Below are 18,509 nucleotides of genomic sequence, written 5' to 3' on the forward strand. Positions count from 1 at the left end.
TACACACTTATAGTAAAGTACACGAAGTGTCCTAAGCCCAAGTGTGTGCTTCAGTGATGTTTTACATATACAAGGGGTGACCATAATGTATGGTGAATGTTTCCATTTTTAAAACTTTATTACAGGAAAGACATGTTGCCATTAATCGCTCTCAAAATATTCCTCATTTTGAACATGTTCATCCCATCATTCTTGCCACTTTCTGAAGCAATTCTGAGTTTGTGAGTGTCTTTACAAGATGTTATTTTTTAAAAAAAATACGGTGACTGCTGCTGCTGAGTGCCATCCTACAGAAAGGCAGGCTTGCAAACACATTCCAGGGTGTCCTCACCAACCTTATGCACAGGATTCAGCACGGTGCAACTTCTGGCTCTTCCTGAAAATCAAAATGAGCGTGAGAGATAAATGTTTTAGGTTAATTCATGACATGGAGGCAGCCACAACAACATAACTGAAGACACAGAAGAAAACTTCCAGAGTGCTTTAGAAAGGGCGAGAAGGATGGTGCTGTAGCCAGTGTTTGCAAGGGAATACAGTTAATACAGGACACATTAATTTATAGGGTTATCTTATAATATTCATCCAAAATGTCCAGTGCAGAAGAGTGCAAGAGATCTGTTCATGCACTAGAGACCCAAAGAATGAGGCCGAGGGCCTGGATCCCACAGCAGTGTTCTGTATGAGTCCAACTGAAGGCATAGAGCCCATGGCAATGCCCTGCACGAGTCCAGCTAGAGGCCTAGAGCCTATAGCGATATCTCACGCAAGCCTGTATCAAGGATCTGCTCTACAAAGGCTCAAAGGTCAGTGATGGAAGCTAGAAAGTCTGCACCAGCAGGATGAAAGATCTGTGCCAGCGGGCTGAGGGATCTGCTCTGGAGCCAGGAATTGACACTCAAAGTAAAAACCAGAGCTCCCCCAAAGAGAACCACAGCCATCCTCAGTGACAGCGAGGACCTGAGCTCCTCCTATGATGAGAACAGCTGAGTTCATATCAGGAAAACCAGCATGACAAGCATCCCCAGGAGAATCAACAGCTCACCATCTTCCCTCCCAGTTCTCCTTTTCTGCTGTTGGTAACAATCCTCAGGTGGGCCTTCCATACCCAGCACTACGCTGATTCGGTTTGCTGTGTGTTACAAATTGACCATTAATTAATCCACGACAGATGGGATAAGAGTGTTTCACATGAGGGAGAATATTGTGAGAGGAATCAATAAAAATGTCTTTTACCATATTTTTTAAACATTTACCATATATTCTGATCACTGATACATAGATACTCAGTCACAGCTCGCTGAGAGATATAGGAGATTCCTAATCCCAGGAGGTTTTCTCTTGAAACTGCCCAGGAAGTGACCCATCACTTTCTGACTTCCTTCACCTTCATTTTACCTGTCCTTGGACTTGTTATAAGTGGAATCACACAGTCCATAAATATTTCGTGCCTAGCTTTGTCAACTCAGCACAATATTGATGAGGTTCTTCCATGTTGTAGTATGTATCAATGGTTTGATCTTTTTGTTGCTGTGTAAAATTTTATTACCTGATTATACAACAGTTCATTAACTCTTCACGGATATTTGGGCTGTTGCTAATTTGAAGCTATCGTGACAAATTCAGTGGTTCCCTTAACTTCATTGAACAAGAATTTATATTTTTATTCAATGTCATCGCACAAAGGGGTTGACACAATACAATAACAGTAAAAAAGAGAAACATAGAGAATTAAAATAAGGCTACAATGTCACCCCTGGGCAGATAAGCACAATATAGTTATAAAAATTAGGTTTCATGTTAGATTTTTAGCTTCATAGGAGCCAAAACATGTGAGGAAACAGGGCAGATTACATAGCTTTTGTAAAAAGAAAATATCTATTCATCAGGGAAAACAAAGCTTTTGTTGGCACGAAGTTCCAAAGAAAATGTTTCACATGGAGCTTTAAGTCACTGATTACTGAGAGACAGCAGCTCCATGGGAAATACATTAATAGATCTTCAGGTCATTATTTTACATATTGCCCATAAGACTTCATGTAGGTTATCACCCAGTAGGTTATAAAACAGTATCATAATCAGAGGCATTGTCTGTGGATATTTATGTTTTTCTTTTTGTGGAATTTGGGATTGAACCCAGAGCCTTTGCCCTGAACTACATCCTCAACCCTTTTTATCAGGTGACGGCTTTAAAAGAGCCCATGCCCTCCCTGACATCAAGGCGTCTTTCTCTCCCTTACTGGCTTGAAGAAACAAACTACAGGTTGTGAGAGGGCTATCAGGATGGGTATGTGGCAGGGGACTGTGGGTGGCCTCAGTTCTACAACCACAGGACCTGAATCTTGCCAACAACTAGGGGAGATAGTTGTGGTGGCGACCATCTGTGATCCCAGCTACTTGGGAAGTTGAGACAGGAGGATCACAAGTTCAAATCCAACCTAGACAACTTTACAAGACTCTACCTCAAAATTAAAAACAAAAATTTAAAAAGATTATAGCTTAGTGATAGAGCACCCTTGGGTTCAGTCCCTAGGACCACGGGAAAAAAAGGACCTCAAGACTCAGATGAGACTGCGGCCCTACTGAACACCTTAACTGCAGCCTTCTAAGAACCTCACAGAGATCCATTAAAGCATCTTGGACTCCTGACCAAGAAAAATGTGAGAAAACAAACAAGTGCTGTGTTAACCCACAGTCGAGTTATGCACCACAGAACACCACTAGGGTCATCAGGGTGCCAGGCAGATGGTGGTGGTCCCAGGACAGCACACTAGATGGTGATGTCTTAGCCATCTTAGTCGTGTGAGTTCCTGATGTTCACATCAATGAAATCACCTAACTTCAGCATATTTCTCAGCATTGTTCAGAAACACATGACTAGCTTATCATACAGCAAGAAAGCTTAGTTACCTAGTCTCCCTCAGTTTTTCTCCAGTTCACATAAGCAATAAACACAAGAAACTACCAGTTTTTACAATGAGTTCTTACCTTTCAGAAGTGCACTCTGAAGGAGCTAAGGTTCCCAGGTGCCTGGATACCTGGGATTTGCTTCAAAACACCTGGAAGAGGAAAATAGAACAGTATAGATGGGACAAGACTGGTGGTGTTTTGACAAATGTTGCAATTAATTCTTAGACTCGTGGGAATTTGTTACCCTATTCCTTCTACTTTTGTGTATGAGATTTTTTTCAATTTTTTAAAACTGGACTTGTAGATACAGAGATTCATAACAGGATATTAGCGGTTTTGCTAGAGGAGAACTAAACAAATTCAATATCCCACACAGGGAACTAATTGAATTAGTTGCTAAAGTTGTACAATACGTCTATGTGTATCTTTAAATTTGTTGCACATAAAAAAAAGATAGTGTGAACATTTTTCTATGGTATTAATTTGATATAAAGACAAAATACCCATAAATTTTTTAAAAAATCTTACACTTTTTTTTGAAAACTCAGTGGAGTCAGTTTGGTCCTGTATGATGATGACAGAATGGAGTCCAAATGTCATGATGAAGGAGCATAGTGGGGGTCCAACAAGGGGGCAAGAGACTATGAAGCCTTGATGACCCTTTCCATCTCTGACACTGCTCTTCTGCAGGACAGAAAGAGACTTTAGGTCTACCTCAGATTTCTTCATTTTCGTGATAGTCATACAGCTCTCTGAACCACCAGTGTCATTTGTCTGTAAGATTAGGAAACAGACTAGCCCCACACCAAAATAGCTGTGGGTCCCATTCTTTGCAATCATTATTCCAGATCTCTTGGGGCAGACAGCTCTACAGACAGAAAAGACATGGTGAATAGTCTGTCAAAATATGTACAATCTCAAAAAGTAGCCTTATAAGCTGTGTAAAATTTCTTTATTTTATGAGAAGAGAAGAGAGGAGGAGAGGAGGGGAGGGGAGGGGAGAGAAGGGAAGGGAAGGGAAGGGAAGGGAAGGAAAGAAAGAAAAGAAAAGAAAAGAAAAAAGAAAAGAAAAGAAAGAAAAGAAAAGAAAAGAAAGAAAAGAAAAGAAAAGAAAGAAAAGAAAAGAAAAGAAAGAAAAGAAAAGAGAAAAGAAAAGAAAAGAAAAGAAAAGAAAAGAAAAGAAAAGAAAAGAAAAGAAAAGAAAAGAAAGAAAAGAAAAAAGAAAAGGAAACAGACCACATGTGCCACACATCATGCAACAACCACGGAGTTCACGAGGGCAGGCAAACCCTGGAAATGGCAACTCTCTCAGGCCAGTTCTTTCCCCAGTGCTGGATGGTCTCTGAATCAGTTCTTTTCAATCCTATTAATAGCACTAGTTCAGACTAATTATAGGCTGGCAGGGCAGTAGCACAGAGCCTGAAGTATGTGTGTGTCCAAGGAATGTGGAAGGGAAGGATCGAGGGGGAAGGAAAGAGAAAGAGAACATCTGAGGGGTCAATAAACAAGTTAAAATTGTCTCATCTCATTGATCATTACAAAACACAAATCGAAATTACAATGAGACACCACTGCCTGCCTACCAGAATAACTGAAATGTAAAAGATTGTCTATACCAAGGGTGGCACAGACAGTACAGTTGAAACACTCATAACAACATGAATCTCATTTTTAAAAAGTTAAGTAAAAGAGGTCAATCACAAAAATAGTATATTTCAATTTTACAAGGTTCAAGGTAGTGATTACTTGGAGGAGAGAAAAGTGGTAACAAGTTGTGAGGGGATTCTTAGGGGTGCTGGCAGAGATCTACAACTTTCTCTGAGTGGTAATTACATAGAACCATTTACACTGTGATCACTTATTTGCTGTATAGTGATAATTTGTACATTTAGAAAATGTACAATGTACATTTGATTTGCATCAAATTAGTATCATAAAAAATGTTCACACTATCATTTTTCGTGCAATAAATCTAAAGATACACACACATGTATTGTACCTCTTTAGCAATTACTTCAATAAGTTCCCCGTGTTGGATATTTAATTTGTTAAATGTATACTATCTCTATGTCTATATATATAGATGATATGGATCGATAAATATAGAGCTGGAGGTAGAGGCAGAGGCAGAGACAGAGACAGAGACAGAGATAGAGATAGAGATAGAGATAGAGATAGAGATAGAGATAGATAGAGATTAGTCAGCCCTCTGTAACCACATATCAGTGGATACAACAAGCCAACACATTAATCTGTTTCTGGCAGGTACTGTGTAGTTAAGCCTACATGATTGCACCTCCATGGATAAGCAGACAGTTTTCCTCATCATTATCCCCTAAACAGTAGATTTTAACTATTTATGCACCACTTACACTGTACCTGTTATTATAAGTAATCCAGAGATTATTTAAAATATGTGGGCACACATGCATGGGTTATTTACAGATAACATTTCATGTGGGGAATTGGAGCACCTTCATATTTTGGTATCAACAGGGATTCCTAGAACCAGTCCCACCTGGATACCTTAGGACAAAGGTTTTTGGTTTTTTATTACTTTAGTTAATTTCCATTTTTTCTTTTTATTTTATGAAAAAAATATGCTTTCATAACCAAATAAGAGGAGAATAACTAGTTATTACACTGTGTATCATTATTTTCAAAGTAGCTACTCAAGACAAGACATAATCCAAAGTTATTCTTACAAAAAGGAAAGAAACAGACACGTATACATATAATGAAAGCAGAAGAAGCTGCTTTGGGAAAATTCTTCTAAAGATCTGTTATGGTTTATGTCTGTGTGTCCCCTCCAAAGCCTCATACGACCATGGGGCAGGCTATTAGAGTTGAATGATTGTGGTTGTGAGAGCTACACCCACCCTGGGTTGGATAGTTTGCATATGTAAGGGAGAGGAAAAGAGTGCTTGAGGACATTCCTCCCGCATTCTGCCCTGGTGTGTGCTTGCAGCTTTAGCTGTGTTCTGCCGCCCTGAGCTGTAGCTCTTTGCCATGTGCCACTCTGCCTTATAATCTGCCAAGTACCAACTGAAACTTCCACAAACTGTAAGCAAAATAAACCTCTCCTTCCTTAATTTTGGGCATCAGGTATTTTGTCCCAGCAGCGAGAAAAAAGTAACCAAGACAGGATCCCAAGACTCTTGAACAATGCAGCTTTCTTTTACTTCCGAACAACTCTGAAGAACATGTATTCATCTGTGGTCCCAAACATTACTGTGTTTCACAGCCATGAAAGGAGACATCACTAAATAGTGATACCAAGGAAATATCGTAGGCATTCTATGAGAGCACTGATCATATTAAGAAGGAGAAAACCAACTGACATGTTACTAGGAATCTGCTCTGTGCCCTCTACATATTATGTTCAGAAATTAATGTAGTTACTCCTCACAGTAGTCATTGCTATTAATCACATTTTATAAGACGAGGAACTAATAGGGAATTTAAGTAACTTGCCAAGGTTTCAGAACTCCTAAATACCAAGACCTAGGCTCACATCTGGGGTTGTTTTCCCCAAAAAACACAGAATTGTTCTGGCACACCTCACATAATTCTTTACAGAGCCCTGGACCATTAGTAACTTTGACTTTTATCATAAAACAACCTCATAAAACTTGTACCCTTGTAAATATCTCATATAAACAAAGTAGCCCTCAGTGATTTCTTAGGAATATTCTTGAATTGTGCTCTGTTGTCATGCACAACCCAGAAAATGGCCCACAGCCTTTACCCCTAATAAGAAAAAGAAAAGAAAATAGAAAAGGTAGGTTGAGATTTTCTAAATCTCAAATAATGTTTAATTGCCCGAGACAGAATGCAGCCAACCCACCCCCTAGGAAAGCCCTCCATGAAGGGGGAGCTACCAAGGTCATGTTACTGTTCTGAAACTTTCCTTATTGCAGCTGTTTTATTATTCATACACTTTTAATAGCATCCCAATGATTGTTTTATGGGCCTACTACAGCTTAAGTTAATGCTAAAGACATTGCAAGTAGCTCCTTTTTAAATTTTTAACCAGAACAAAAGTTTAGAAAAAGGACACAGGCTCCTGAAAGAGTAAGACCTCATAACAAGCAGCAACTAAGACTGTTTACCAGGAGCCTTGCAATTTCACTGGGCCCTGCCTGTATCAGATGCTCATTATGAAAACCAGTCTGGATGAGAGCCCAGAAAGTGATATTTTCTGACTTCATATAAGGAGATGAAGAATGCAAATATTCTGCCAAACAGAATCAGTTGGATAGATTAGACACTAATAGGACACTGTTAGGAGCAACACTACATCCCTACTAAATAATCTACTAAAGTACCGGAGTTGATGCGCTTAGTTTAGAAAAGGCTAGTGGTTCTCTTTTATTGAAAGGAAGTGAGTTTTGTTAAGTGTATTGATAATAATGTATTAATAATAATGAGTTTTGTTAAATGTATCGATAACAATAATTAAACCATAAATCTTTCCCACTGTCCCATTAGACATACTCTACCATATACACATGATATATATAGATCTCAGAATCTTTCCCAAATCTAGATGATTAAGTTCCGAAAAATCTCTCTGGTAGGAGAATATAAGACATATTGAGAAGAAGAGGCTTGCAGAAATAAGATCCTGAGTAAATCTTTAATAAATAATTTCAAATTTACCAATTTATTGTGATAAGCCAACCAACATACTATAGTCAATAACAACATTTTTACACATCTTACATTAGTAATAATGGCCTCCATGCAATTACTCTCCGTTCCCTATCTCTTGACTTCACTAGTATTTATTAAGATCTCCTTCCTTCAAGTTTCAAAAAAATGCTAATGAATTCATTGCACTCTTTCAGATAAACTATAGTCTAAGAGGAAGCTTTTTCTGTCTTTAGTTTTCCAGCCAAATGCATTTTTCCATTCAGATTTTATAATCCAGAGCTGTAGCCACCTCCTCCCCTAAAAGATTGTCTTCCTTCATCTTAGAAATGCCAGGATTTATTTTTCAGTAGAAAACTCTTTGACAATCTGAATTGATTTATGCATTCCAGCTGAGCAGCTTGACCTTTATTCCTCCCAAGTCTGAGAATTGCGGCTCCAATGTCAACATACCCTTTTTCTCCTGCTTCTCCGAGCACCACAAGAGTAGGCTTGGAAATCAGGCTGCCCTTGCCTTCTCATTCCTGCTGCACATACTCTGATGTGCATGTCACGTGGCAACTTGGCTTTTTTACCCATTAGCCTGTTACCACTTATTTTGATGTTGCTGAAATTAGGAGATTATTTTGTAGATGTGGAAACATCTGGAATTAGCTGACTTTTGGGACAGGAAATTATCCTTGATGATGTAGGTGGGCCTCATCCAACAGGCTGAAAGCCTTAAGAGAAAAACTCATTTCCCAGAAGAAACTCTGCCTTAAGACTGCAACCTTCTCAAGAAGGCTCCCTTCTCAACAGGGGATTCAGTCTAAGAACCTCAGCAGATATCTGAAAACATGGATAGTACCGAACACCATGTACACTGCTTTGTTCCTAGGTGTACATACCTGTGACAAACTTTATCACACAGTGATTAATTGACAATAATAACTAGCAATTAAATAAAACTATTGTAACAATAGACTGTAATAAAAGCATATGAATGTGGTGTCTCCTTTTCAAAATATTATTTTACTTGCTGTGGCTTGAATATAGAATGTCCCCAGAAAGTCCATGAGCTGAAAGCTTGGTCCTCAAATTGGCAAAGAGTGGACCTAGTGAGAACCCTTCTGGTCACTGGGGTTGTGCCTCAAAGGGGACAGTGCTACGCCAGCCCCTTCTCTTCCTTTTCCTATTCCACTTCTCTGCAGTGAGTGCCACCTGACCACAGGAAAAGTCAGTCTGGGACTGAAACTCCCACAATCATGAGCCAAAATTAATCTTCTCCTCTCCAAATTGATTATATCAGGTTGTTACGGTAATAGAAACCCAACATAGTACTTTTACTTTTCACTCAAAGGAAGCATGTTACGGCTTCTTCTCTTTGACATATTCAAATTGCCAGCATCACTATTCTTGGGCTCCAGGTCATTATTAGGTAGAATAATAGCTCTTGAACATAAGCACTATGGCCTCACAATTGCTGATCCGCACAGGCAGGGCAGGCTCACTGGGCCACAAGATGAACCACACCCTACAGGAGGGAGTGGGACAATGAGAGATTGCTTCATGTTACTCAGAACTACATGCAATTTAAAACTTAGGAATCACGTGTCTCTAGAAACTTGCATTTAGTACTGTACTTTCTGACTGTGTTTGAGTACGAGTAACCGAAACAGTGCAAAGCAAAACCATAGGTAATGGAGGACTACGGCACAATGGCAGCGCCTGCCTGAGCTTCTAGCCTATCAACCTGCCCTGCAGACTGCAGGACTTGGCCTCGCCAGCTCATCATCACATAAGCCAAGCCCGAGTGACACACTCACCTTCCTCCCTCCTCTACTCCTATTGCTTCCTTTTTTTTTTTTTTTTCCGGTACCAGGAATCGAACTCACAACCTTGTGCTTGCCAGGCAGGCACTGTGCTGCTGAGCTAAATCCTCAGCCCCTCCTATTGCTTCTAATTCTCTCAAAACAGGGACTCATGGGTCCCCCTCTCAGAAAGAGCATCTGGAAAAGAATCCAGTTTGCACCTGTGAGAGTGTGATACAAAGCACAGAAGCATCCTCTGACTCAGTTTAGGTTGGACCTGTCAGGACAGCCTAAGAACTGGGCCTGCTCCTCCCATGTCTCTTTGAACAAGGAAGTTAGTTGGGATTCTCCAGATGTGCTCAGCTGCAGTGGGAGAAAGCAGGCTCTGGCTGAACTGGCACCTTTCTAAGCTGAGTGACACAAGTCTTTTCAGTTTTGGTTTGCATTCAGCAATGAGAAATTTGTTCCAGTAGGAAGTCAGTTTGAAAATGGAAGATATGATATTAAATTACAGAAATATCTATGTGAATTTAAGTTCCCCTTCCAGGAGATATTGGTGTATAAAGTGTAATAAAATGTAATATAAACTGTGAGATTCCCTTTCCAAGATGCCGACCCATGAGTCCCCTGTGAGAAAATTGGCAGCAGTGGAAATGGAAGTGAGAAATGTGTGTCGGCCATTCTTGCCTCGTGCACTTGTGGGGTCTGACAAGTTCAGAATCTGAAGTCAGCAGGGGGCTCAAGTTATGGATTCTAAGAAACCAAACCCCTGCTCAGCAGTAGAGTATATCCTATAGGAAAGTAACTAAATAACCCAGAAATTTCTTACTGCTTAAGATTCAAGCATTTTGTCAAAGATTCTTCTAAGAAGTTCCTTTTCTTAAAAATACTTAAGTTTTCTAATCAGAAGGGAAATTACATAAAACTTTTCTTATTTCTTAGGAAGAAGCAACTGGGATGAAGGAGGGGAGAGGAAAAAGAAAGAAGGAAGAGGAAAAAATATGTATACGTATACACAGGATAGCTAGGATAATTGTACTATTAATATCTGTTGGTTTATTGAAAGGAACTATTAACGTGTAATTGTTTGATCAATCTTGCATGCCTATATCTGGTTATATGTGCAACCATTTTGAAGATGACATTAGGTAATATAACAACCATTGTTATATCCTATCACCATGTTTTGAAATTCTGTACCACTTTTATTGTTGTTTATGCTGTTTTCTTTATGTATTTATTTTGTTATTGTGGATTTTTTAATGAAAAACAAAATTTATATGTATATATAAAGATAGCTGGAATAGGTGTATTGCTGTTGTCTGTGGCTTATTGAAAGGAATAGTGTAATGCGTAAAATTTTCTTTTTTCTTGACCAATTTTGCATGCTTGAACCTGGTAATCAGAATGACTGATCTGAAAACAACAATATGCAGTATAAGAACAGCTGTTGAACTCCTACCATCTTGTGTGGTGAAGCTCTGCATCATTTCCAATTTTTTTTATTGCTATGGTCTTCAATTATTTGATCAATCTTACATTCTTATGTCTGGTGGACTGAACAACTTCGTTAAACATAACAGTATGTAATGTAGCAAGCGTTGTTAATTCCTATCATTTTGTTCTGAGGTCATTATCGTTTTTGTTGCTTTTGTGTTGTTTTGATTTTGTCTTCATTGTTGTTTTGTTAATTTTTTTTTTAATTTTTAAAATAAAATTTTAAAAAAACTTTTCTTATTTCCAAGAGAATACCTACACATAATCATGATTAGCATGCCATTTGGATGGGTGGTTGCTGATTGGAAAACCTAACGATAACAAATGTTACTCATGAGACTATTCTGCCTACCTACATCCTGAAAGGATTTGCACCCGCACAGTTATTAGAGTCCTTCATTTGAAGAACTGCTGGCCAGCCCCACTTGAGTAAAAGGACCCTGCAACCGGCTAAATTGAAACCTGGTGCTGCTAACCAATGAATAATGAAGGACAATTTTAGAACTCCCTCTGGCCACTGGTAAGGACAAAACACCACAGAGCAGCAGGGAAGAGGTGAAGGTCCTACAACCTTTCATTCCCTGCAAAAAAAGAGAACCCACACCCGTGACCATCCCTTCACTGCTGCTTCCCATGCATGCAAAATCCCAGTACTGTCCCCTTATTGCCCTGGCCTCTGTGAGGGCCTTTCACAAATGAGGTTTCTTCACCATGATGGATATACTCCTGGGAAGGGAAGCAGGGATCTAACACCTAAAGTCATGAGTGTCACACAGCATTTACCTCCATGGTTTGTCATGACCAGAAGAACCTCTATTAGGACCAGCTTACAGATGAAGAAACTGCCACATAAGGTTATGTAATTTCCCTTCTGATTAGTAAACTTAAGTATTTTGAAGAAAAGAAACCATTACTATGAGTGAAACATTATGCTTTGTTATATACACATACATAAGTCAAGCTTCTCAATCTCTAGAGGCTTCTATCGGGTAAAGAAGACTGGTGATGTCCACAGGTGAGACAAGGTAGGCAAATCTGCTTAACTGAGTAAGATGATCTTATAGAAATCCACAGGCATCTGGGATGTATCTCAGGGACAGAGTACTTGCCTAGCATATGCAAGGCCCTGCATTTAATCCCCGGAATAAATAAATAAATAACACAAATAATTTCAAAAAGGAAAATTAAAATTTAACTTGGGTGGTCCACCTAGAAACACTAAAGGAAGGAAGTATAGGGTGTACTTGGAACTTGGGGAAGAAAAGAAATGTGGACAAGTGTCATAGTAGAGAGAATGTGTGCCAGCAACATGGCAGCAGGCAGAGAGGCTCAGGACAAAGAATAGACTTTTTCTGGACTTCCGGGCTGAATTGCACTCCTGTTTTCCTTAAGCCTGAAGTAAAGGTTCGTCACACACAACAATAGCATGCTTGGGCATAGGAACAGAAAAAGACTGGGTCAGAGTTTGGAGCAAGCAAGATAGACAGGGCTCCTTCTCCTCTGGGACAGGTAAATCTTAGAAATCATAGTTGGAGGATTGTGTTTGGATACTAAGAAACTGAGACCAGAGGACTTAGCCACATTTGGGTTTCACACATAAAAACGGCAAAGCAGTAAATTTTAAGACAACACTGGGAGTACGAAGGAAGGAAATGACTGCGTGTTTTCTAACACTGAGCAGGGCGAAGGAACCAGAACCCACAGCTTCCTTCTCTCACGCCCTGCTGCTAACTCCTGCTGGTCCCTCTGCCTCAGACAGCTTCGTACGGTTCAACCAAAGGCTGCCTCCCTCAGGAAGTCTTTCTCACTCTTCCAGGTGGGCTTAGGTACTTCTCATGGGCAGTACAGGCTGCTGTAACTAATTACCATAGACCAGATGGTTTAAACCATGGGAATTCATTGCTCTCAGTTTGGAAGCTGAGAGGTCCTGGATGAAGGTTCCAGCACAGCCACAGCCTGGTGAGGGTCCTCCTCCTGCCTCTCCATGGGGCCCTCTTCTGTGTCCTCACTAGGCAGGAAGCATGAGCCACCGTTCTGGAACCTCTCTTATAAAGACGCAAATCCTGCTCATAAGGATTCCACACTCACAATCTAATCAACTTCCTAAGGCATCACTTCCTCCTTCTGTCACATTGGAGGTGGTGGAATTCAACATGAAAATTTGAGGGCCGTACAAACATGCAAACCAAAGCTGTACTTTTTCTTTGCTCTCAGGAGCTCACCTTGGTGAACTCTACTATCCAATGAGCAAAAGCTTATTCACTGGACAGTCTTTCCACTGGACATAACCACAGGAAAAATAACAAAGAAAGATGGGGACCAAGGCAGGGAAGGTGGAAGAAAAGGAGATGAGACAAAGACCACAACTGAAAGGAAAATATAATCTAAAGGAGAGAAGACCAATTCCCTGCAAGTGCTTCTTGCTATAAAGATTTTTTGTGTGTGTGTACCAGAAATAAAACTCAGGACTTTGTGCTTGCCAACCAAGCACTGTGCTGATGAGCTCTCTCCCTGACTCTATAAAGAATTCCCCCCCGCCCCCGGTACCGGGAACCGAACTCACGACCTTGCGCTTGCCAGGCAGGCGCTTTGCCGCTGAGCTAAATCCCCAGCCCTCTATAAAGAATTTTTAAAACATAAATTTAAAAGCTATAATCAAAGTCAAACTGAATAAGTAAAGAAAACAAGGGAGGGTTGTGCAAATGGAACAGGGACCAAAACAACACTATTACAGAAATAATAAATAGGAATGATGAGAAAAGCGAACAATCCAAACCAATACACCAACAAAAAATAAAGCTTTGAATTCATCATAGAAGATGAAAGCTGTAAAAATAACTGAGAGAATTGTATAGGAATGGAGACAAAAATGTGTGTTCTTTAAAGAAAACTCAATATTACATACAGAACAGGAAAAAATAGCAAAAAGCAAAATAGAAAAAAAATCCCCACAACCCACAGGAAAAATTGAACTTGAAGCATGATAGAAACTGTGCTACCCAGATTTCTGTTGCTATAACATAATACCTGAGACAATCAACTTACATGAGGGAAGGTTTATTTTGTCTCACAGTTTCAGGAATTTCAATCCACAGAGGAGAGGACGACCCTAGAACAAATGTCCCAAAAGAAAACTATATGAAATTCTAACAATAAAGGTATTTTTAACATCTGAGGGGGAAAAAAATACTCTTAAGGGATGAAAATGAAGCCATGTTCCACTTTCCCAAAAACAATAACCCAATGGTGGGAGGCAAAGGGCAATGCCTACACAGTTCTGAAAGAAGAGTGTTCTTAAGTCTGACCTATACAGCTGAATAATCCCACATGAGTCCCCCAGCATGAGTCCTAAGATGTGCCATTTCCAACAGAAAAGGACACACAAAACGAAGCATTTCACACATCCCTGGGTGATAAGAGAGAAGGATTCTCCACCATAAGATACAACCAATCAAAGATCTATGGAAAAATTGTGATTTTAAAATGACACAACACTTGATAGAAATCTTGTACTAGATAAGCTGTTCTCGTCTTGTGGGAAGCTAAGAGAGGAAGCAAGAATAAAATACCCATGTGTAGAAAATTACTGAGAGGCTGGGGTGTTGCTCAGTGGTAGAGTATTTTCCTGGCATGCACAGAGCCCTATATTCCAGTACCAAAGAAACAGGAGGGAGGGGAAGGAGAGGAGGAAGATGGGGAGGAGGAGGGAGAGAGGGAAAGAGAGAGGAAAAGGGAGAGGGAGGAGAGAGAATTATATTACTAGGCAAAGAAATATCACTCATTTTTTTAAAAATGTAATAAAGAAGCCTTGATAAAGGAATTAAAGGTGAGCATAAGCCCATGTTTTAAATATCTAAGACCAAAGGACTTGTGTAATTGTCATTATGGAAGACAATGTAAATATTCAGCCATGAAAATTCAAAAGCAAGTGAAGAAGAAGCCTGTTAAGAAGCATGAGAAATGGAAGTATTCATATTTCTTCATTTGCAGCAGCAGGAAATCAGCTGCCCCATCCAAAATTGAAAACTGGAATTTATAAAAGCAAGAGATTCCCCAAGCTTTTCATCATCTTTTTCCCCCATAATTTCCAAGAAATATTTTAGGAACTCTAATCACCAGTGGTGAAGAAATGGGCCTGAATCTCAGCAGTTCCCATTTCAGTTCATTTCCTTCTATTAAATTCAAGTAAAATTGAATTTGAAATATCTCCAAATATAGCTTTCATTTTTATAAAAGCACTTTCATTTATATTAAATTACTTCTCTCTCTTTTTCTCTATGACTATAACCACAAAGATATGAGGAGGGAAAAGAAAAAGATTTGGAAATGATCTGCAAGCAATATAAACAAGGATTATTTTAGATTGAGTTGGCAAACTGCAGCCCACAGGCCAAACCTGGCCCAAAATAAAGTTGTATTGGAACACAGCAGCACCTGTTTGTTTACATATTGTCTGTTACAGTTCGTGTCTAGATGTCCCCTAAGGCCTCATGTGGTCATATTGTTTTTTCAGAGGTGGCTAAATCTAGAGTATGTGATTGATTCATGGTCTGATGATGGGATTAAGAGTGTGAGGGTGCTGTGGAGTCAGCCAGACATGGACGGAACGGTCTGAAATTGTGAGCCAGAGTAGGCTTCTTCTCCGTAAAGTCATGGGTGTCAGGTGTTTTGTCCCACTGACCTGTACAATCTGTTCCTAGTGAATAGTGTTCCTAGTGAACTCACCCCTAGGGTGAGTAGCCCACACATCATATAAGGAACAGAAAGAGGCTTGCCCCTTCTCTCTCTCTTGCTGCTTTGCTGTCTTCTGCCACCATAAATAGTCACCCCTATGCCATGCCCCCCTGCCTTAGAGCCAGCCAATTATGGACTGAAACCTCTATAAACTATGAGCTGAAGAAACCTTTCCTGCTTTAATTTTTAGTGTTCGGTATTCTGTCTCAGCAACAAGAAAAATAACTAACACGTCCACCACTGCTTTCTCACTGCAACCGCAAGTTCAGTTCTTATGACACAGACATCTGGCTGACAGAAGCTAAAACATTTACTCTGTATATACACAGCAAAATATCCTGATCCCTGCACATGGGTGCAAGATTTAGGGGATGAGGTGTTTGCTTTTTGTATTTTACTTTCTTCTCCATTATGTCTTATAATTGTATAACATTGTTAATGGGCATTATACAGTTTAATAAAATAATAGGGCCATTTTTGTCCTTGAAAAAAAACACCTTCCACTTGGAAATCAAGATGCCTGTTCACTAGAATCAGATTGCACAGGTCACTGGGACAAAGTACTTGACACCCATGACTTTAAGGAGAAGAAGCTTACTTTGGCTCACAGTTTCAGACGGTTCCGTCCATGTCTGTCTGACTCCACAGCAGGAGCATCATGGTGGAAGGGCCTGACGGAGAGAAGCTGCTCAAGTAGAAGTCAAAAGAGAAGGGAACACACCCTCCAGGTCAAGCCCCCTAGTAACCAACATGCTCCAATCAGACCCCCACTCCTAACAGCACATTCAGCTATGACTCCATCAATCCAATTCATCCACCGATGACTACAGTTCCCCCATGATCCAGTCAGCTCCTAAAAGCCCTCCTCTGAAACAGGCTTTGGGGAGTACGCCAGATCTACATCATGACATGGATAGTTAAGCCAAATGACTTCCTCGTGCACCTCAAGTTTCGTTCTCTTCACAAACATCACCCTGCCATCTGAGAGGCTGGTGTTTCTATCAGGAAGACTCAAAACAAACAGAGCTAGTGTGTGTCAAAATCTCTGCCTGGCAGTCAGCTGTCCATCTGAAGAAGCCAGTTGTACCACTGTTCTGGTAAACAGTTTGAGAACACTGTCCAGACAAAGATGGTGGGTAAGAAAAGGCGGACAAAGAGAAAGGAAAAAGTGCTTCTATGTATGTAACATTCGCCAAAATTACGACCTTCAGCAAATATCATATAACTCATTAAAAACTTCATTTACTGAAATTAAAATGGAAGTGCCCCAAGAATTAGAAGCAAAGAAAAGCTAATAAGTCCTGCTAATGTGTTTAAAACTATTTCTCAACTGCACACTAATTTTCCTGGGCCTAAGTAAGGTCTTTTTCAAGGACTCAAATTATTAAATGTTGCCGTCTGCATAATCCAGCGAAGGCCTGTCAGTGTCTGAAATCCCATCTGGTCCACGTGCCAGAGAGCTTGTCAAGCTGAAAGCCAGAGGAGGAAAGAATCCAGCCACGTGTGCCCCCACTTCTAGCCCCGCCCTTCAGGCCCCCTGAACCCTCCCACTGCTTTACCAAGAAAACCTTGTTGATCATGTGAGCAGCCCAAGCGTGGGGTGGCCACCCACACCCCCTCCAAACCCCACTTCCCCAGCATCTGTGATTAATTAATTACAGAGCGCTCCCAGGGCACAGAAGCACCAGTCCACAGATAAACCATCCATGTTAGAAACAGGAAAGGGATTAAGAGCCATGAGTTAAGGATTTTCATAATTCAAGATGTTTTCTGTCTTAAAAGAATTAATAATGTTGATTTTCTTCCTTCATTGAATAAATGTGCTTGTTCCAAGAACAGTAAATCTCTCCAAGTTCAATAGGAATCAGAATAAAAAGACTTTCAATAGAAACCTGCTTTCTTTCTGATTAGAAAGCAACACTGATTTTTAGAGAAAGGAAAAAATAACAGTAACAGGGTTGTTTTTTACTAAAAATGCTTAACTGGTACACTAACTATATCTAAACTCCAAGGACTACAAAGAGTTTTTCTTCATACTCCATCAGGTTTCATATATAACCAAAAGGTTTAAAATCAGTTTAACAGATAAATATTAAATGAATTGCGTACACAACACAAACTGAAGGTCTCTATGGAAAGTAAAATAAACTCTCATAAATTCTTGTCATGAATCAAAAAGCTAAATCCCAGAGATTTTACAAATTTTGTTGAAATGCTACGATTCCTCCCTATTTTATGATCAGTCATCCAGATGTTCAGCAAAATCTAAGATAGTCTCCTAAACACACATAATATTGTCTTCTGCACTGACCCCTCAGACATCACCACCCCACAAAGCCCTTCTGGAAGTTAACGAAAAATTTAAATAACCCCAGCCATGTAACAATTAATCTCAGACCCACTTTGAAACAGCTGAACCCCAAGGCCAAGGTCCCCTTAGGGAAGTCAATCTTCCTACCCGGGCACAGTTTCCCGGCCGTGATCAGGGGAGATGTTGTCAGCAACTTGAGAACAATCAACTTGCGATTCCAGATCAGAAATCCAATCCCACTGCTGAAACCCAGACGTTCTGTGTTTCATTAATCACTGCAATAAGCTAAAATACCCTGAAGGAGAAAAAAAAAAGAGTCAGTGGAGAGTCTTCAGGGTTTCAAACATATTAAATTTGATTCTTCACATGTCTAGACTTTGTAATTATATGCTGCCATGGTATGAATATATGTACCCTCCAAATTTATGCAGTATAATCTAATACCTAATGCAACAGTATTGAGTTAGCCTTTGAGGAAGTGGTATAGTATAGCCTCTGGATTCGTCTTCCTCTGAAAATGTGGCACGTTATTCTGATAAGCAGTTAAGATACTAACATGTCATCTTAATCCTGCCTAGTTTCAGGTTGTGACTTTAAGGCAGTCTGTTTCATCTCTG

General features: G+C 39.9%; 1 long non-coding RNA gene across 2 annotated transcripts; it reads right to left on the reverse strand.

Annotated features, from left to right (window-relative positions):
- Positions 1-245: 245 nt before the first annotated feature.
- LOC106148905 lies at positions 246-18,181 on the reverse strand. 2 transcript variants are annotated; one of them, XR_001234660.1, is made up of 4 exons: positions 18,040-18,181; positions 2,986-3,056; positions 1,043-1,129; positions 246-376 (listed from the first exon to the last, which is right to left on the reverse strand). It is a non-coding gene; the product is annotated as an uncharacterized LOC106148905 (long non-coding RNA). The 2 variants fall into 2 exon arrangements; XR_001234661.1 differs by lacking the exon at positions 18,040-18,181 and adding an exon at positions 3,436-3,567.
- Positions 18,182-18,509: the final 328 nt, after the last annotated feature.

Source organism: Chinchilla lanigera, unplaced genomic scaffold, assembly GCF_000276665.1.
Source record: "Chinchilla lanigera isolate Chin_1 unplaced genomic scaffold, ChiLan1.0 scaffold00031, whole genome shotgun sequence".
NCBI lineage: Eukaryota > Metazoa > Chordata > Mammalia > Rodentia > Chinchillidae > Chinchilla > Chinchilla lanigera.